The sequence below is a fragment of the Ahaetulla prasina genome, chromosome 15 (genome assembly GCF_028640845.1).
Source record: "Ahaetulla prasina isolate Xishuangbanna chromosome 15, ASM2864084v1, whole genome shotgun sequence".
Taxonomy (NCBI): Eukaryota; Metazoa; Chordata; class Lepidosauria; order Squamata; family Colubridae; genus Ahaetulla; species Ahaetulla prasina.
The window spans coordinates 13,439,492-13,460,161 of record NC_080553.1 but is presented as its reverse complement, the minus strand read 5'-3'; the positions used below and the strand labels follow the sequence as shown (position 1 = coordinate 13,460,161).

At 44.5% G+C, this 20,670-nt stretch overlaps 1 protein-coding gene across 1 annotated transcript in view; it reads right to left on the bottom strand.

The window, feature by feature from the left end:
- Positions 1-1,861: 1,861 nt before the first annotated feature.
- The window catches only part of RBM19 (RNA binding motif protein 19), a 190,598-nt gene continuing 171,789 nt past the window's right edge, over positions 1,862-20,670 (bottom strand). Inside the window, exon 25 of the mRNA XM_058158301.1 lies at positions 1,862-2,135. The gene's annotated coding sequence lies outside the window, so the exon portion shown is untranslated. The remainder of the gene's footprint in view (positions 2,136-20,670) is intronic.

Below are 20,670 nucleotides of genomic sequence, written 5' to 3'. Positions count from 1 at the left end.
CATGACTGAGTCGCTAAATTAATCCACTGGTCATTATGTAAAAAATACGACTTGCCTGTATCCAAAAAGTCATGGGAACATAAAGTGGAAAAAGTTATAGGAAATGAGACGGTGAAGATCTTGTGGGACTTTCGAATACGGACGGATTGTCACTTGGAACACAACACACCAGATATCACCGTTGTCGAAAACCGAAACGTACAATTTATTGACATTGCGGTACCAGGAGATGCCAGAGTCGAAGAAAAAGAACTGGAAAAAATCATGAAATATCGCGACCTGGCCATCGAAACTACATGGCTATGGATGAAACATGTAACAGTGATACCCATTGTCATCGGGGCACTTGGTACCATGTCCAAGAATTTTATAAGATACATCAACAAATTGCAGCTTCCTGCAATAACACCAGCAGAACTGCAAAAAACTGTGCTACTTGGAACATCGTACATCTTAAGAAGGTACTTGGTTGTTACCTAGGATGCTGGCAGCAACCCGTATCAACCATTAGCACCAGTCAATGGTATTTGTGATGCCTTTTTGAATGTTCAGTTGACTGAGTTTCATGTTTAATGAATAAAGTAAAAATAATAATAATAACAACAACAACAATGCTTGGGAAGTGTTCGACTAGTGATACGAATTCCAGCATAGTTATCTCGTTTGCTGTGTATCCTGTCATAATAATAATAATAATATCTAGGATGCTGGCAGCAACCCGTATCAACCATTAGCACCAGTCGATGGTATTTGTGATGCATTTTTAAATGTTCAGTTGACTGAGTTTCATGTTTAATGAATAAAAGAGATAATGATGATGATGATGATGAAAAATATAACCAGACCATCTAGACATACTAGATGGACATTACCTTACAGACGACCCCCATCCCGTCAAAGACCTTGGAGTTTTCATGTCAAATGATCTAAGTGCCAAATCCCACTGCAACTACATCGCAAAAAAGGCTCTAAGAGTTGTAAACCTAATCTTGCGTAGCTTCTTTTCCAAAAACACCACACTACTAACCAGAGCATATAAAACATTTGCCAGACCAATTCTAGAATACAGCTCGCCTGTTTGGAACCCTCACCACATCTCTGACATCAATACAATTGAACGTGTCCAGAAATATTTTACAAGAAGAGTTCTCCATTCCTCTGAAAACAACAAAATACCTTATCCCACCAGACTTGAAATCCTAGGCTTAGAAAACTTGGAACTCCGTCGCCTTCGACAAGACCTAAGTTTAACTCACAGAATCATCTATTGTAATGTCCTTCCTGTTAAAGACTACTTCAGCTTTAATTGCAATAATACTAGAGCAACTAATAGATTTAAACTTAATGTCAACCGCTTTAATCTAGATTGCAGAAAATATGACTTCTGTAACAGAATCATCAGTGCTTGGAATACTTTACCTGACTCTGTGGTCTCTTCCCATAATCCTAAAAGCTTTAACCAAAAACTTTCTACTATTGACCTCACCCCATTCCTAAGAGGACCATAAGGGGCGTGCATAAGCGCACAAACGTGCCTACCGTTCCTGTCCTATTGGTTTTTTTCTTTTCTTCTTCCTATATATATGCTTATACCTCCTTATATTTACCCATATATGTGTTTATATACTATATAATCTTTTTGTATGATACCTACATATATTGTTGTGACAAAATAAAATAAATAAATAAATAAATAAATAAATAAATAAATTCAACCCAAAGAGACAAGCTAGAACTTATCGGGGGAAGTCGAAAGGAGGCACGGAGTTTGAGTCAAAAATGCACAACCTTATTTATTTTAGTCCACTTAGACAGGTTGCCCAGCTTCGGATGGCCCTGCATGGCTTTATATGTTCCTTAATCTCACTCGGCAGCTGGAGAGATCTGATAGGAGATGCAAACGGTCCCCCTCCGGAGTCTTGGCTTAGAAGAACTCTCATGTGGGTATCATCTGTAATCTTGGGAATACGTTTAGAAATTGGACCGAAAAGGAAAATCCGACAGAAACAGACATTTCTCTGTTGGCTTCCTGTTTGATGTTCCGTTCAGTCGTCCGCAGCCTCTAGGACTTCAAACCCTTCCATTCGACTCTTGGGAAATGGAGATGGAAATTCCTTTGAGGGGAGGGGGGCTGCCTTTTTAAAAAAAAAATAAATAAATTAAAAAGTGGGGTCTGCCAGAGGTCGGAAAGATATATATATATATACAGGTAGTACTAATCAAGGAGAATATTTGCAGCTCAGGGTTGACGTGAGGGGTCTGAGCTTGGTTTGTTTTCTTGTAGGCGTTTCGTGTCCCGGAACTAACTAGCTAGCCTCATCAGGGCTGGAGGCAGGGGTGGGATTGAAAAATTGCAGGAACCGGTTCGCCGCCCGGTTGCTGGGTGGGCGTGGCCATGAGGGCATGGTCTATTTCAGGGGTCTCCAACCTTGGTCCCTGGCTGAGGAACTCTGGGAGTTGAAGTCCACAAGTCTTAAAGGGACCAAGGTTGGAGAGCCCTGGTCTATTTGGCCTCCTGTACCAGGGCAGGTGTGGGGTGGGGGTATTTTTGCCCTCCCTAGGCTCCGGAGGCTTTTCTGGAGCTTCCAAAAGGGTGAAAATGGCCTTTCCTGGGCATCGGAGGCCCCCCAGAGGCTGGAAATGGGCCCATTTCCGGATTTCCGGTAGGCCCATTTTTCGCCCTCCCAGAGCCTCTGTGTGCACCCTGCACTTACCTGGCATCCAAAACGGGCCGCATGGAGCATCCTGGGAGGGGTGGAATGGAGGGTGTGGAGTCAGCCGGTCCTTGGAACAACCGGTTCGGCGAACCAGATAAAAATTAATATCTGCTTCACCCGAACCAGTTGGAACCGGTTGAATCCCACTCCTGGCTGGAAGGGAATTGGGTTTGGAGAGAGGAGGAGAAGAACGATGCGGGTCCTTGGCGCTCTTTGAGCTGTCCTGTTTTCTCTGCGGACATTTCACGACCAAACTAGGTAACAGCATCAGTGCTCTGTTGAAGGCTCGTTGCCTCAGGGTGGGCAACGTTTTAAGAGAACTCACTCCTCTCGCTCAGTTCTGCGCCCCAGAAAATGGCAGGAGAATTTTCCAGGTTCAGTTGGAGAGAGGCAGATGGACGGGGCAGCCTTGCAAAATGGTCTAACTCCATCCTTAACATCCTGGAACCCTTCGCTCCAGTCAATCTCATAAATCAATGGTCCTTCTCTCCCCCCCTCTCTCTCCCTCCCTCCCTCCTTCTCTCTCTTTCTCTCTCTCTCTCTCTCCTATTCTCTCTTTCTCTCCCTCCCTCCCTTTCTCTCTCTTTCTATCTCTCCCTCCCTCCCTTTCTCCCTCCCTCCCTCTTTTTCTCTCTCTCCCTCCCTCTCTTTCTTTCTCTCTCTCTCCCTCCCTTTCTCTTTCTCTCTCTTCTCCCTCCTCTCTTCTCTCCTCCTCTCTCTCTCTCTCTCTCCTCTCTCTCTCTCTCTCTCCTCCTTCTCTCTTCTCTCCTCCTCTCTCTCTCTCTCTCCTCTCTCTCTCTCTCTCTCTCTCCTCCTCTCTCTTCTCTCTCCTCTCTCTCCTCCTCTTTTCTCCTCTCTCCTCTCTTCTCTCCTCCTCTCTCTCTCTCTCTCTCTCCTCCTCTCTTCTCTCTCTCCTCCCTCCTCTTTCTCTCTCTCTCCTCCTCCTCTTCTCTCTCCTCCTCTTTCTTTCTCTCTCTCTCCCTCCCTCTCTTTCTCTCTCTCTCTCCCTCCCTCCTTCTCTCTCTTTCTCTCTATCTCCCTCTCTCTTTCCCTTTCTCACCCTCTCTTCCTCCCTCTTTCTCTCTCCCTCCCTCTTTCTTTCTCTCTCTCTCCCTCCCTCTCTCTTTCTCTCTCTCTCTCTCTCCCTCCCTCCTTCTCTCTCTTTCTCTCTCTCTCCCTCCCTCCCTCCTTTTCTCTCTCTCACACACACACTGTCCACCCCTTCCTCTTCAGCCTTCTGTCCCAATTTTTGGGGTGCTTGCCTTTCCACCCCCATTTGACTGCACAAAGGCCATGGAGCTGAGGGATGCCTGGGAGCCCCAGAACCATCTTGTATGTGTGCCTCTGTATGTGTGTGTGTGTGCGTGTTTCTCTGTTTATGTGTGTCTTTGAAGGCAGGGTGAAGGGAAGTCAGGGCAGACGGAGGGGAAGACCGGTGGAAGGGAGTGAGCATGTGTGCCCGTGTGACCAGAAGCACCGATAAATCAGGGCCCCCGCTGCCTTGCCATTTAACACACTCTTTGCCCGGAGTTGTCAGTGAAACCGTTAATTAATTAGCTAATCCTACAATGAAGTGGTTTCTAAATGGATCTTCCCCTCCCGGCTTCCCCTTTAAATAATTACTGTTGAGGGAGCCTTTGTAAAGACCAATTTTCCAGCTGGACCAACCTCAGATAGTGGAGGGAGGGAAATATGAAAAAAGAGAGAGAGAGAAAGAGAGAGGAAAGAGAGAAAAGAAAGAGAGAGAAAGAGGAGAGAGAGAGAAAGAGAAAGAGAGATGAGAGAGAGAGAAAGAGAAAGAGAAAGAAGAGAGAGAGAAAGAGGAGAGAAAGAGGAGAGAGAGAGAAAGAGAAAGAGAGAGGAGAGAGATAGAAAGAGAGAGAGAGAGAAAGAGAGAATGAGAAAGAGAGGAGAGAAAGAGAGAAGAGAGAGAGAAAGAGAGAGAGAGAAAGAGAGAGAGAGAGAGAGAGAGAAAGAGAAAGAGAGGAGAGAGAAAGAAAGAGAGGAATAGGAGAGAGAGAGAAAGAAATTGAGGAGAGAGTGAGAAAGAGAGGAGAGAGAGAGGAGAGAGAGAAAGAGAGGAGAGAAGAGAGAAAGAGAGGGGGCAGGGAGCGCACATCCAAGGCTGCCCCGTCTGGCTTTGAGGAGTTGAAGGGCAGGGAATGATGGGAGTTGTGATCCAACACACCAAGAAGGTTACGAGTTGAGCGGTGTTGATTTGCAACCAAAGTGGCTCTCTCAAAAGTACTTTGCTTGTCTTCTCCTGCAATTCTTTCCCGTTTTCAGTATTTTACAGGCAGCCCTTGACTTACGGCCATTTGTTTAGTAACTGTTCAAAGTAACAATGGCGCTGGAAAAAAGAAAAGGGGGACTTCAATAAAAGTGACTTTTATTTACATTTTTAGTCACCAACGTTATTGATTTGTGTGCATACATTCCGTATTCAAGGACTTTTGCCTGCGTCTGATGGCGACTGCCTGAAGATTTGTATCCAGTTGAATGTGAAGAGTTGATTGGACAATGTGATGAACTTGTGGCTGTGGGGCAGGGCTGTGAACTGTCCACTGGGTGTGGAAAACCTGGAAGCTTTCAGTTTCGGGTCTTCCCAGATGTGCCAACATGACATCTCTAACAAATTGGAACTTTGAGGAACCTCAAGCCTCAGAGCTTTATTGCGTTGGGGGTGTTCCTTGGAACCCTGACAATTACATGTATAATCAAATAAATATTTTCTTTACTAATTTTCTCTGGCAGGATCCTCAATAAAAGCAACTCCAGTTTTGAATCAATATGTTGTTGGGTCATTTCTTCTAACCAACCCTTTATTTTCTCCCAATAGTTTTTGGAAGAAGAAAACCTGCACCTCGTGTCTGCTGTCCATCATTGGCTTCGGCACCAGGCTCAGACCCGAATTCGGGACAACATGCTGATGAATCTACTAAAGCAGGGGTCTCCAACCTTGGTCCCTTCAAGACTTGTGGACTTTAACTCCCAGAGTTCCTCAGCCAGCAAAGCAGGGGTCTCCAACCTTGGTCCCTTTAAGACTTGTGGACTACAACTCCCAGAGTTCCTCAGCCAGCAAAGCAGGGGTCTCCAACCTTGGTCCCTTTAAGACTTGTGGACTTCAAATCCCAGAGTCCCTCAGCCAGCAAAGCAGGGGTCTCCAACCTTGGTCCCTTTAAGACTTGTGGACTTCAACTCCCAGAGTCCCTCAGCCAGCAAAGCAGGGGTCTCCAACCTTGGTCCCTTTAAGACTTGTGGACTTCAACTCCCAGAGTCCCTCAGCCAGCAAAGCAGGGGTCTCCAACCTTGGTCCCTTTAAGACTTGTGGACTACAACTCCCAGAGTTCCTCAGCCAGCAAAGCAGGGTCTCAACCTTGGTCCCTTTAAGACTTGTGGACTTCAACTCCCAGAGTCCTCAGCCAGCAAAGCAGGGTCTCAACCTTGGTCCCTTTAAGACTTGTGGACTTCAACTCCCAGAGTCCCTCAGCCAGCAAAGCTGGCTGAGGAACTCTGGGAGATGAAGTCCACAAGTCTTAAAGGGACCAAGGTTGGAAACCCCTGTACTAAAGAGGTGCGGGGTGGGACTTGGCTCACATGATCACAGCAGCCCTCTTTTTATTTTTTTTGTGATCCTAAACACTGGCCCAGGATCCACAAGGGGTCCCTTCAAAACCGTGAGAGCTTGTCTCCAAAACCGCTTTCTCCGCTGCTGAGTTATAAATTCTATTTGAGCGGCGTTTTAATATTTAATATTAAAACACGGGGAGGGTCCTGCGAACAGGCCTGAGTTCATTTCCATGTAATTATCTGAAATCAAAGGGAAATAAAGGCGATGTTTGTCCTGTCCTGTCCTGGCTTCGTTTGTTTGTTTTGTTTGTTTGTGTTTTTTAAATAACAAGGCCGGTTCTGCCTATTTGGTGGTGGTGCGGGGGAAAAACCCAAAAATTGCGTGCACGTTTTTTTGATCTCGATGCAAATAAGAAGAGATGCTCGCGTCTATCTGGAGAAGGGACTCGGGCGAGGGTGATTTCCCATAATTTATTCCAACGACACAGCCACAAAAACCTGTTCAAAGGCAGGCAAGGTGTGTTTTGTTTTGTTTTTTTAATTTGATTTGATTATCTTTCTTTTTATGAAATAAAAGCATTAATGTGATACGGCTTTGCTCCACGCCCAGGGAGAGAGAGAGAGAGAGAGAGAGAGAGAAAGAGAGAGATAAAAAAAAATTTTTTTTTTGCAAATTTTCACACATTCCCCCTAGGTGAAAATTTGTCGGTTTCACAGGAAAAATCATATTTTTAAAAGGTGAGGGAACATCAGTGGTCCCTACTGCTGGCTGCCATCTCCTCCATCGCGGGTTATTTTCGTTTGGAATGGGGGAGGGGAAAAAAAGAGGATGAAAGGGAGGCAAATCCATATATCACTCCCCACCCCCACCCCCCCTTTAAAACACAGACTCACAATCTTGCTTCCTCACTCACCAGAGTGTCTGACGGGGGCCCAGGGACCATTTTCTTTTCCACGTGAGGCTAAATTAGGAAAAAGTGGCCCTCCGGCAATCTCTGTTATTTTTCTTTTATCCATTTTTTCCCCTCAGTGCACTGATTTCTAAAAGATTATCCTCCAATTTCGACTGTTCTCTTACACTTTGGATGAAGTTCTCCTGCTTGAGCAGGGGGGTGGACTAGAAGATCTTCAAGGTCCCATTCTATTCTATTCTATTCTATTCTGTTCTGTTCTGTTCTGTTCTGTTCTGTTCTGTTCTATTTTCTATTCTATTCTACTCTATTCTTCATTCCAATATTCTCTTCTCTTCTCTTCTCTTCTCTTCTCTTCTCTTCTCTTCTCTTCTCTTCTCTTCTCTTCTCTTCTTCATTCCAATATTCTATTCTATTCTATTCTATTCTATTCTATTCTATTCTATTCTATTCTATTCTATTCTATTCTATTCTTCATTCCAATATTCTATTCTATTATACTCTACTCTACTCTTCATTCCAATATTCTATTCTATTCTATTCTATTCTATTCTATTCTATTCTATTCTATTCTATTCTTCATTCCAATATTCTATTCTATTCTATTCTATTCTATTCTATTCTGTTCTGTTCTGTTCTGTTCTGTTCTATTCTACTCTATTCTTCATTCCAATATTCTATTCTATTCTATTCTATTTTATTCTATTCTATTCTATTCTATTCTATTCTATTCTATTCTATTCTATTCTATTCTATTCTATTTTATTCTTCATTCCAATATTCTATTCTACTCTACTCTATTCTTCATTCCAATATTCTATTCTATTCTATTCTATTCTATTCTATTCTATTCTATTCTATTCTATTCTATTCTATTCTATTCTATTCTATTCTACTCTCACAGGAGACCCTACACAATCCCAGACAAAAGGCTGTGCAGTCTCTTCTTAAAAACCTCCAATGATGGAGCTCCAACAACTTCTGGAGACAAGCCTGTTCCGCTGATTAATTGTTCTCGCAGTCAGGAAATTCCTCCTTAGTTCTAGATCGGATCTCTATTCACAGCTGCAGGTGAGTCGGGCGACAGCTCGCGTGCCCGGAAAAATGGCTCTGCGTGCCACAGGTTCACCCTCCCGGTTCTAGAGTCTTGGCATCTTTCTCTATTTGTAAGGTTCTCTGTGCCATATAATCTATGTGGGTATATGCATTCTTTTTTTTTTTTTTTACTGATTTACATTTTTGTCACGTTTATGTAGCGCCTGTTGAAGGCGGCGGTGACCCTTTGAGTGCTGTCCGCGACGAAATTTTGTTGGAAAACGAAATTTCGTTGGAAAATGCCGACGCGCGTCCATTTCAAGGCACAATAAAATTGTCTGTCTGGAACCCATACTTCATTTCGGACATTAATACAATTGAGCGTGTCCAGACATATTTTACAAGAAGAGTTCTCCACTCCTCTGATCACAACAAAATACCTTATGTCACCAGACTTGAAATCCTGGGTTTAGAAAATTTAGAACTCCGCCGCCTTCGACATGACTTGAGCTTAACTCATAGAATCATCTGCTACAATGTCCTTCCTGTCGAAGACTACTTCAGCTTCAATCACAACAATACACGAGCACACAATAGATTTAAACTTAAAGTGAACCGCTCCAAACTTGATTGCAGAAAATATGACTTCAGTAACAGAGTTGTTAATGCCTGGAATGCACTACCAGACTCTGTGGTCTCTTCCCAAAATCTCCAAAGCTTTAACCAAAAACTATCTACTATTGTCCTCACCCCATTCCTAAGAGGTCTGTAAGGGGTGTGCATAAGAGCACAAACATGCCTACCGTTCCTGTCCTAATGTTCCCTTTGATTGTATCCAATTTCACATAGTTATTACATACTTACGGTTTTATATATATATATTTATATATCGTATAGTTATTTCATGCTTATGCTTGTATATAATGTTGTGACAAATAAAGAAATAAAAATAAATAAATTAATAAATAAAGTTATTCTAAGAAGTCCGTGACCTAGGCTAGGGTCGGAACGTCAGCCGCAGAGTGGGTTAAATGCGATATCAACGTTATAATATAGCCGCTGCAAGGGAATAATTGGCATCCCTTCGCTTTCTCCGCGAAAGCGCCCCCACCCTTCTTTTTTTTTTACACGTGTGCAGGTTGGTGTCCCGTCTTCCACACACCACCCTCTTTGCCTTATTTTTCTTCTTCTTCTTCTCTCTTTTTTATTTATTTTTTGATGACTTCTAAATAGAGCTCTCCCCGATCGCATCTGGAAGCACCACGGAACAGATTTCATTTTTCACACGCGACACAATGGTTTCCCCGACAAAGGGAGAAGGCTGTTTATTGTCTGGGCCCCGCCGTCCTCACATCCTACCCCTGTGCCATGAATTAACCCCCTTCACCTCTCTCATTGTCTGGACACCACTTTGGAGTTGCCAAACAAAGGGTAAAGAAAGGCCTCTTCATGTAGACAGAGGGAGGAGGCGAGAAGGGGGCCTGCCTGCGTTGAGGGGAGCAGGTTGAGATAAGTCGGGGTCTCGAACAAAACCGGCTGTCGTTTTCTCCCTCTGTCCTTGGATATGGCAGATTCTCGGGTCCTGCCAGCCGGTCACAACAAAGAGGTTTTCCACACAAACACAAACACATAGACACGCATACACACCTTAGCTTTCCCCTTCAGCCAAAGGAGAAAGAGGTGGGGAGGGGTGGAGAGGGGAGGACACCTGAGTCTAACATCATAGGATGAGATGCATTCGTGATTATTATTATTATTATTATTATTATTATTATTATTATTATTATTATTATTATTATTATTATTATTATTATTATTATTTTATTTGCATTTATATCTTGCCCTTCTCCGAAGACTCAGGGAGGCTTACACTATGTCAAGCAATAGTCTTCATCCATTTGTATATTATATACAAAGTCAACTTATTGCCCCCAACAATCTGGGTCCTCATTTTACCTACCTTATAAAGGATGGAAGGCTGAGTCAACCTTGGGCCTGGTGGGGCTTGAACCTGCAGTAATTGCAAGCAGCTGCTGTTAATAACAGACTATCTTAGCAGTGAGCCACCAGAGGCCCCTCGTCCAGAATTTTGGACTTCCCGTCATGGGATTTGTTTATATTTATCCATTTGAGTGCCGCCTTCATTTTTTTTTTTTTACAAATCATTTTTGTACCCAACACACTTTCGTCTTCTTCTTTTTCCCCATAACAACAACCCTGTGAGGTGGGTTGGGCTGAGAGAGAGAGTGGGATTGGGCCAAAGTTACCCGGCTGGCTTTCAGGCCTAATGCAGGACTAGAATTCACACTCTCCTGTTGATTGGGCCAAAGTCACCCAGGTGGATTGGGCTGAGAGAGTGGAATTGGGCCAAAGTCACCCAACTGGTTTTCATGCCTGAGGCAGGACTAGAACTCACTGTCTCCTGTTGTTTGTCCAAAATCACCCAGTTGGCTTTCATGCATAAAGTGGTACTAGAACTCATGGTCTCCCGGTGATTGGCCCAAAATCACCCAGATGCCTTTCATGCATAAAATGGTACTAGAACTCATGGTCTCCCGGTGATTGGCCCAAAGTCACCCAGATGGCTTTCATACATAAAGTGGTACTAGAACTCACAGTTTCTTGGGGATTGGCCTAAAGTCACCCAGCTGGCTTTCATGCATAAAGTGGTACTAGAACTCACGGTCTTCTAGTGATTGTCCCAAAGTCAATCAGCCAGCTTTCATTCTTAAAGTAGAACTAGAACTCACTGTCTCCTGATGATTGGCCCAAAGTCACCAAGTTGTTTTTCATGCCTAAGGCGGGACTAGAACTCACAGTCTTCTGGGGATTGGCCCAAAATCACCCAGATGCCTTTCATGCATAAAGTGGTACTAGAACTCACGGTCTCCTGGTGATTGTCCCAAAGTCAATCAGCCAGCTTTCATGGCTAAGGCAGGACTAGAACTCACTGTCTCCTGTTGTTTGTCCAAAATCACCCAGTTGGCTTTCATGCATAAAGTGGTACTAGAACTCACGGTCTCCTGGTGATTGGCCCAAAATCACCCATCTGTTTTTCATGCCTAAGGCAGGACTAGAACTCATTGTCTCCTAACAATTGGCCCAAAGTCATGTCCAACTTGAAAGTCTTTCTTGCATCATTTTTTTAAAAAAGTGAAAGCAAGACATAATAATAATAAAAAAAAAACAAGTCCAGAAAATCTTTCCCCAATCCAGCTTTCCTGATGCAATCAAGTAGATTCTTCTTCAGCTCCCTCTTCACCCCATCCCAACATTCAGGGCCAAGCCCAGTGTCAGGGTTCCAAGGAACACCCCCAACAAAATAAAACTCTGAGGCTTGAGGTTCCTCCAAGTTCCAATTTATTAGAGATGTCATGTTGGCACAGCTGGGAAAACCCAAAACTGAAAGCTTCCAGGTTTTCCACACCCAGTTGACAGTTCACAGCCCTGCCCCACACCCACAAGTTCATCCCATTGTCCAATCAACTCAACTGGATACAAATCTCCAGGCAGTCTCCATCAGACGCAGGCAAAAGTCCTTGAATACGCAATGTTGTTATGACTAACATTCTACCGCTCCAACAACAACCCCCTCCCAACTTCCCCAGCTAAAATATGTGGCAGTTACGAAGCAAAACAGAAAACTGCCTTCCAAAACTGAAACCCAGCTCTTCACATATTTCCCTGGCCTGGGGTCTCAAGAAAAAGTTTCAGAATTTGGCCCCCGTTTTAAAGTGAGGATTCTGGCAGGCATATGTCCAACAAAGGCCAAGCACAACAGGCATTAATGTTTCATTGCGACTCAGCTCATCCAGCATGGCAGCTGCCAATCGCCTGGTCTTCCTCCTCATGGTTTGAGAAGATACGTTGGGTATGACCAAGGATAAGGGGCTTGCATGGGTTAGGCGAGAGAACACATGTGGCCATTTTTTTTTTCTAATGGCGGTAATTCTTTTATCTTGTTCCTGCACCCTAAGTCTTTATGAGCATTCATCAAAATAATTGACATGGCTGGAATTAGCCCGCTGTGCAATGTTCAAGAGATAAACTTTTGCCGAATATTGATTGTGCTTGAAGAAAATGGCAGCGCTTGGGCCTCACCCTTTATCTGGATGGAGCAGGGGATGGAAGGAGGGGCCGAGGGGGGGACTTCACTGGAGAAGCATCCGTAAGAATTATTTTTATCTCTTCTTCCACAATGGAAGATAAGTCTCGGTAGGAAATGGGTGTAGTGGGAGGAAAGAGGTGTGGGGGATTTATTTTAAGAGAGAGAGAGAGAAGGGGGGGAGAGAGAGAGAGAGGAGAGAGGGAGAGAGAAGAGGAGAGAGAGAGAGAGAGAGAGAGAGAGAGAGACCCAAGCAAAGCTTTCTAGTATTCCACAGATGTTTGGGTAAGAAAGAGCAAGAGAAGGAGGGAGAGAGAGAAGGAAAGAGAGAGGGAGAGAGAGAGAGAGAAGGGAGAGAGAGAGAGAGAGAGAGAAGAAAAGAGAGAGAGAGAGAGAGACTCAAGCAAAGCTTTCTAGTATTCCACAGATGTTTGGGTAAGAAAGAGCAAGAGAAGGAGGGAGAGAGAGAAGGAAAGAGAGAGGGAGAGAGAGAGAGAGAAGGGGGAGGAAGACAGAGAGAAGAAAAGAGAGAGAGAGAGACCCAAGCAAAGCTTTCTAGTATTCCACAGATGTTTGGGTAAGAAAGAGCAAGAGAAGGAGGGAGAGAGAGAAGGAAAGAGAGAGGGAGAGAGAGAGGGAGAGAGAAGGGGGAGAGAGAGAGGGAGAGAGAGAGAGAGAGAGAGATACCCAAGCAAAGCTTTCTAGTATTCCACAGATATTTGGGTAAGAAAGAGCAAGAGAAGGAGGGAGAGAAGGGGGAGAGAGAGAGAGAAAGAAGGAAAGAGAAAGAGAAGGAAAGAGAGAGAGAAGAAGAAGAGAGAGAGAGAGAGAGAAGGAAAGAGAGAGAGGCCCAAGCAAAGCTTTCTAGTATTCCACAGATGTTTGGGTAAGAGAGAGAGAGAGAGAGAGAAGGGGGAGAGAGAGAGAAGTAAAGAAAGAGAAAAGGAGAGAGAGAGAGAGAGGGAGGGAGAGAGAGGAGGAGGAGAGAGAGAGACCCAAGCAAAGCTTTTTAATATTCCACAGATGTTTGGGTAAGAGAGAGAAGGGGGAGAGAGAGAGAGAGAAGGAAAGAGAGAGAGAGGGAGAGAGAGAGAGAAAGAGACCCAAGCAAAGCTTTTTTAGTATTCCACAGATGTTTGGCTAAGAGAGAGAGAAAGAGAAAGAGGGAGGGAGAAGGAGAGAGAGAGAGAGAAGGAGAGAGAGAGAGAGAGAGAGAGAGAGAGAGAGATACCCAAGCAAAGCTTTCTTGTATTCCACAGATGTTTGGGTAAGAAGGAGAGAAGAGGTTGTAGAAAAAATGCTTTTCAAAGGCTCCTCTGACGTTCCCAGCTGAGTTGCCTGATCGTCAGAGGCTCTTTTTTTTTTCTTTTAAAGGCAAAAAAAAAAATGCTTTTAAAAGAAGAGAAAAGCCTTTGACGATCAGGCAACTCAGCTGGGATCGTCAGAGGAGCCTTTGAAAAGCATCTTTTTTTACAACCTCTTCGGCCAAAGAGGTTGTAGAAAAAAATGCTTTTCAAAGTAAAAAGAAAAAAAAGTTGGCCACGCCCACCCAGTCACATTACCCCTCCCCTCCACCACCAAGCCACGCCCAGAGAACCGGTAGTAACAAATTTTACATTTCTCCACTGGATCCCGGTTCCAGCGAGATGATCACAATGCGATTTTGGTTTAATTCAGCAGGTTCACGGGCAGGAGGGTCTCCTACCCTAACCTGCAGGGATTCCACCTTGACCTCTGCAAGGTTGTTGTTTTTTTCCTCCAAACCTTCCTAGGCTAAAGTAGCCTCCCCTTCAGCCATTTTTATCTCACCGTTTGTTTCAGTTGTTTATTATCTCCTTTGGAAAATATACATTAAAAAAAACCCAGAAGAACCGTGTAGCTGAGAAGTGACCTTACCTGCCCTGACTAAATTAATGTGGTATCTGTGAAGATAATTCCAAAGGCAGGAGATGATAATAATAGGAAGACGGGAAGATTAAATAGGTGTGTGGGGGAGGGGGGGAGAGGCTGAAGGAGGAGTTAAAAATCGGATCCTATTTCTGCTTCCTTATCTAACCTTCTGCAGGTCTCCTTGTTTAAAAGGACAAGGTGGCAAAACAGGGCCCTGCACAGCCCCGGAGGGGAGAAATAATTGACGCAAAGAACCTCTTTCGTAGAATCACAGGGCTGGAAGGGATCTTAGAGGTCTTCTAGTCCCTCCCTGTTCAAGTAAAAAACATGTGGGGACTCTAGAAAGAGTGCAGAGAAGAGCAACAAAGATGATTAGGGGACTGGAGGCTAAAACATATGAAGAACGGTTGCAGGAACTGGGTATGTCTAGTCTGATGAAAAGAAGGACGAGGGGAGACAGGATAGCAGACTTCCAATATCTCAGGGGCTGCCCCAAAGAAGAGGGAGTCAAACTATTCTCCAAAGTACCTGAGGGTAGAACAAGAAGCAATGGGTGGAAACTAATCAAGGAGAGAAGCAACTTAGAACTAAGGAGAAATTTCCTGACAGTGAGAACAATTAATCAGTTGCCACCAGAAGTTGAGAATACTCCAACACTGGGAGTTTTTAAGAAGATGTTGGATAACCATTTGTCTGAAGAGGTGTAGGGTTTCCTGCCTGGGCAGGGGGTTGGACTAGAAGACCTCCAAGGTCCCTTCCAACTCTGTTATTCTATTCTATTCTATTCTATTCTATTCTATTCTATTCTATTCTATTCTATTCTATTCTATTCTATTCCATTCCATTCCATTCCTTTCTATTCCTTTGTTTTATTTCTATTCTAACATAACATAACATCAGAGTTGGAAGGGACCTTGGAGGCCTTCTAGTCCAACCCCCTGCCCAGGCAGGAAACCCTACACCATCTCAGTCAGATGGTTATCCAACATTTTCTTAAAAATTTCCAGTGTTGGAGCATTCACAACTTCTGAAGGCAAGTCGTTCCACTTATTAATTGTTCTAACTGTCAGGAAATTTCTCCTTAGTTCTAAGTTGCTTCTTTCCTTGATCAGTTTCCACCCATTGCTTCTTGTTCTACCCTCAGGTGCTTTGGAGAACAGCCGACTCCTCTTCTTTGTGGCAGCCCCTGAGATATTGGAACACTGCTATCATGTCTCCCTAGTCCTTCTTTTGTTAAACTAGACATACCCAGTTCCTGCAACCGTTCTTCATATGTTTTATCCTCCAGTCCCTAATCATCTTTGTTGCTCTTCTCTGCACTCTTTCTAGAGTCTCAACATCTTTTTACATCGTGGGACCAAAACTGGATGCAATATTCCAAGTGTGGCCTTACCAAGGCATTATAAAGTGGTACTAACACTTCACGTGATCTTGATTCTATCCTCTGTTTATGCAGCCCAGAACTGTGTTGGCTTTTTAACAGCTGCTGCACACTGCTGGCTCATATCTAAATGGTTATCCACTAGGACTCCAAGATCCCTCTCACAGGTACTACTATTGAGCAAGGTACCACATATACGGTACTGGTGCATTTTGTTTTTTGGCCTAAATGTAGAACCTTACTTTTTCACTGTTGAATTTCATTTTGTTAGATAGCGCCCAATGTTCAAGTCTGTCAAGATCTTTCTGTAACTTGAGCCTATCTTCTGGAGTGTTGGCTATTCCTGCCAGCTTGGTGTCATCTGCAAATTTGATGAGTTCCCCATCTATCCCCTCGTCCAAGTCATTGATGAAGATGTTGAAGAGTACTGGGCCTAAAACAGAGCCTTGGGGTACTCCACTGCATACTTCCCTCCATGTGGATGTAGTTCCGTTGAGGACTACACGTTGAGTGCGGTTGGTCAGCCAGTTACGAATCCATCTGGTGGTGGTGCTGTCTAACCCACATTTTTCTACTTTATCTAGTAGTAGGTTATGGTCTACTTTATCAAATGCTTTACTGAAGTCCAAGTAAATTATATCAACAGCATTCCTCTGGTCTACTAATTTTGTCATTTTGTCAAAGAATGCGATAAGATTAGTCTGGCATGATCTGTTTTTGACAAACCCATGTTGGCTTTTGGTTATTACTTTGTTTGCTTCTAGGTGTTCGGTGATTCGGCTATTCAATTCTATTCTATTCTATCGCATCCCATCCCATCCCATTCTATCCTTAGAATAGAATAGAATAGAATAGAACAGAAAAATATAGAATAGAAAAATATAGAAAGAAAAATATAGAACAGAATAGAATGAATATTAGAATAGAATAGAATAGAATAGAATAAGAATAAGAATAAAGCAAAGGAATAGAATAGAATAGAATAGAATAGAATAGAAAAGAAAAATATAGAATAGAAAAATATAGAACAGAATAGAATGAATATTACAATAGAATAGAATAGAATAGAATAGAATAGAATATAGAAAATGAATAAAATAGAATAGGATATAGAAGTAGAATGGAATAAAGACTTTATGGTCACTTTAAATGTACACTAAGCAGCATGCATTAAAATAAAAATGAAGATGTCTCATGTTTGTACTCAAACCCTTCTGTGTAGCAGTGTCAGAGACAAAAACATGAAAGGGAAGAGAAAAAAGGGACTTGGGGGGTGGGGAGAGAGAGAGAGAGAGAGAGCAAGAAAGAAGGAGAGAAGGAGAGGCCCCATCAATTAAGACGAACTTCCTAAAAGAGAGAAAAGCACGGAGTGCCTCGATTTAATCCACACTGACCTCTGACCGTCGCTATAATCCCAGCTTCCTTTTTGTGTGTTCCCCCCCCCCCGGCCCTTCCCTTCAAGTCCTCATCCTTACAATTGCACACCTCTACAAAAAAAAAAGAAAAAAAAAGGACCCACGAGGGTGTGTGTGTGTGTGTCCCACCTATGTAAGGGGAAATGGGGGAAAGAGAGAGAAAGATAGAAAGAAAGAAAGAGGTGAAGAGGGGGCTGGAAATTCCAAGCACTTTTTTCCTGTCTCCCAGGCTGGCCTCCGTGTTTTTCGGTTCAAAGAGATGGCTTTGCGGTGCCCACCTTCCCTCTTTCCTTCCCCAACACACACACACACACACAACACACACACACACACACACACACACACACACACAGGCACATCCCCCCCCCCAACTGTGAGCTTCTCCCTTCTACTAGCCGGTACAAAGCAGTATTCTGGATTATCTCTATTTCCATATGGGGAATTGTGTAAGCCAGTTCAATGCATGGCCGATCATTTTGTTCACAAGTTTTGTGTCAGGCAGGAACAAAAATCCATAGGGAAATTAACCATTCATCTCTCTCTCTCTCTCTCTCTGTACCTTTGCGGGCAGCGCGCACAGATCCGTAAACACAAGAGGGTTGTGGGTTATTTTCTTTTCTTTTTTTAAAAAAAAAGAGGGGAGTGGAAGGAAAGAGGAAGAAAAGGAAATAAAATCTTCCGCTGGCTTTTCCCCTTTCCTTCTTGCCCGCACCTGCAGCTCTAGGGTTGTTGAGATTGTGTGTTGAGATGGCAGGACCGCCACCTCCATAATCGTAGCGTCGAAGGGTTGCTTTTGTGTGTGTAAAAAAACCAAACCCAGGGCTGGGCTGTTGGGGGTTCGCAGCGGTTCGGGAGAACCTCTAGCTAAGATTCTGTGCAGTTTGAAGAACTCCCCACCCCCCCAAATCCCACTCCTGGGTGGCCCTACCCACCCTGCCCCTCTCCTCCCAGAAGTCCCCTCCCACGGCTCGTTTTGGATGCAGGTAAGTGCAGAGCGCACACTGAGTCTTTGAGAGGGCGAAAAACGGGCCTACCAGAAGTTCGGGAAGGCCATAAACAGGCCCTTTTCCAGCCTCCCAAGGGCCTCCGGAGCCTGGGGAGGCTGTTTTCGCCCTCCCCGAGGCTCAAGAAAAGCCTCCCGAGCCTGGGGAGGGCAAAAATGCCCCCCCTCCCCCATCATGGTGCAGGAAGCCGACTAGGCCACACCCACCATGGCCACACCCACTCAGCAACAGGGCAGAGAACCCCTTGTTAAAATTTTTGAAGCCCGCCCCGGTAAAAAAAAACAAAAAACTCTGGGTATGCCTGATTGAACCTTGGCCCAATTCTCCGTTTCTCCCTTCTGCAGGTCTTTATCTGGAAGACGGAAGGGAGGAACCAACCAACGCAGTTGTCCACCTTGCGAAATTTGCTCGCTTTTAAAATCCCCACCCGAAAAGCAGCTGGCAGTGGGGAATTCTGGGAGTTGAAGTCCACCCAGACTTCAAGGTTGAGAAAGATTAGATTAGAAAAAACAGAAATCAAGAGGAGTTATAATCTTAGGTAAAGGTAAAGGTTCCCCTCGCACATACGGGCTAGTCGTTGCCGACTCTAGGGGGCGGTGCTCATCTCCGTTTCAAAGCCGAAGAGCCAGCGCTGTCCGAAGACATCTCCGTGGTCATGTGGCTGGCATGACTCAACGCCAAAGGCGCATGGAACGCTGTTACCTTCCCACCAAAGGTGGTCCCTATTTTTTCTACTTGCATTTTTACGTGCTTTTGAAACTGCAAGGTTGGCAGAAGCTGGGACAAGTCATGGGAGCTCACCCCATTACACGGCAGCACTAGGGATTCGAACCGCCAAGCTGCCGACCTTTCGATCGACAAGCTCAACGTCCTAGCCCCTGAGCCACCGCGTCCCTTTAATCTTAGGTTGCAGGAATTTATAGGTTGCAAGAACTGGGACCTGGCTAGTCTAGTGAAGAGAAGGACCAGGGGAGACAGGATAGCAGTCTTCCAAATATTTGAGGGGCTGCCACAGAGAGGAGGAAGGGGGTCAAGCTATTTTCCAAAGCACCCAAAGGCCAGACAAGGAATAGTGGATGCAAACTGAGCAAGGAGAGATTCAACCTGGAAATAAGGAGGAATTTTCTGACAGTGAGAACAATCAACCCATGGAACAGAAGTTGCCTTCAGAAGTTGTTAGAGCTTCATCACTGGAGGCTTTCAAGGAGAGACTGGACTGCATCTGTCAAAAATGGTGTCAGGTCTCCGCTTGGGTGGGGGGTTGGACTAGATGACCCACAAGGTCCCTTCCAACTCTGTTAATCTGAATCTATCTAAGATGATCAAAGGCCTGGAGACTAAAACATACAATGAAAGGTCGCAGGAACTGGGCATGGCTAGTCTAGTGAAGAGAAAGACCAGAGGAGACAGGATAGCAGTCTTCCAATGTTTGAGGGTTTGTCACAGATCGTGACAGGGGGCAGATCGTCAATTGATGATGTCGGGGCGGGTGGGCCTCCTGCCATCATTACTACCGGTTCGTAAGAACCGGACTGAACCGGGAGCAACCCACCACTGGTTGGGGGTCAGTTGCATTAACAGAGAGATTGAATCAAGATCAAGGGAGGAATACTCATATACCCTAGTAAGACCGCACCTAGAATCCTGCATCCAGTTTTGGTCACCACACTATAAAAAAGATCTTGAGACTCTAGAAAAAGTGCAGAGAAGAGCAGCAAAGATGATTAGGGGACTGGAGGATGAAACATATGAAGAACGGTTGCAGGAACTGGGCATGGCTAGTCTAGTGAAGAGAAGGACCAGGGGAGACGTGATAGCATTTTTCCAATGTTTGAGGGGCTGCCACAGAGAGGAGGGGGTCAAGTTATTTTCCAAAGCACCTGAAAGCCAAACAAGGAATAATGGATGGAACTGATCAAGGAGAGAAGCAACCTAGAAATGACAGTGAGAACAATCAAACAGTAGAACAGAAGTTGCCTTCGGAAGTTGTGGGAGCTTCATCACTGGAGGCTTTCAAGAAGAGACTGGACTGCCATCTGTCAGAAATGATGTAGGGTCTCCTGCTTGGGTTGGGGGGGGTTGGACTAGATGACCTACAAGGTCCCTTCCAACTCTGTTATTATTCTATTATTCCGAGGTTGTGGGAGCTTCATCCCTGGAGGCTTTCAAGAAGAGACTGGACTGCCATTTCGTCAGAAATGATGTAGGGTCTCCTGCTTAGGCCGGGTTGGTCTAGATGAGCTACAAGGTCCCTTCCAACTCTGTTAATCTGTAAATCTGTATCTATTATTTCTTAAACCGAAAGCTTTTGTCATGTAAATTGCCAACCGCCAACTGCAACGGGATTCTTGCCCACTCCTCAAGTCATCAAAACAGCTTGACTTGGTTCATGAACTCTTACATATCAGATAAGAGTTATCCATCACTGCAATTGTTACGTTCGTAACCCTCCTTTGTGAAGTGAATCTGACTTCCTCTTTGATTTTTGCTCGTCAGAAGGTCGCCAAAGAGGATCACGTGACCCGACCCCCCCCCCCGGGACGCTGCGACCGTCATAAATATGAGTCACGTGCCAAGCATCTGAATTTTGATCACATTGAATGGCCGCCACGGCCATTAAGCGTGAAAAACAGTCACACTTA